Here is a 569-nt window from a genome sequence, read left to right as displayed (position 1 = left end):
CAGCAGCAGCAGCAGCAGCAGCAGCAGCAGCAGCAGCAGCAGCAGCAGCAGCAGCAGCAGCATACAACTTGTTCCCCAAGACATTCTGCTCTGGCCTCTGCATGCAGCAGCTCGTCCCGCAGCTGCTGCAGCTGCAAAATATATTTTTTTTTTTCTTCTTCAGAAACACGCCGACACTCAGATAACTCCAATGATACACGCGGCCCAGCAGCAGCAGCAGCAGCAGCAGCAGCAGCAGCAGCAGCAGCAGCAGCAGCAGCAGCAGCAGCAGCAGCGGCAGCAGAGATGGTTTGCTGTCCGAGGGTTTAGGGTTTTGAATGAGGGTTTAGGGTTTAGGGTTTCGAATGAGGGTTTAGGGTTTAGGGTTTAGGGTTTCGAATGAGGGTTTAGGGTTTAGGGTTTAGGGTTTAGGGTTTACCTTGCAGATGTGAGCCTCTTCTACTTCTGCTCTGAGCCGTTGTATCTCCGAAGCCATTTCTTTTGTTTCTTCTTCTTCATGCTGCACCACAAACCCTAAACCCTAAACCCTAAACCCTAAACCCTAAACCCTAAACCCTAAACCCTAAACC

The sequence above is a fragment of the Eimeria mitis genome, genomic scaffold, assembly GCF_000499745.2.
Source record: "Eimeria mitis Houghton genomic scaffold, Emh_scaff1763, whole genome shotgun sequence".
Classification (NCBI taxonomy): Eukaryota; Apicomplexa; class Conoidasida; order Eucoccidiorida; family Eimeriidae; genus Eimeria; species Eimeria mitis.
This window is presented reverse-complemented; position numbering follows the sequence as displayed.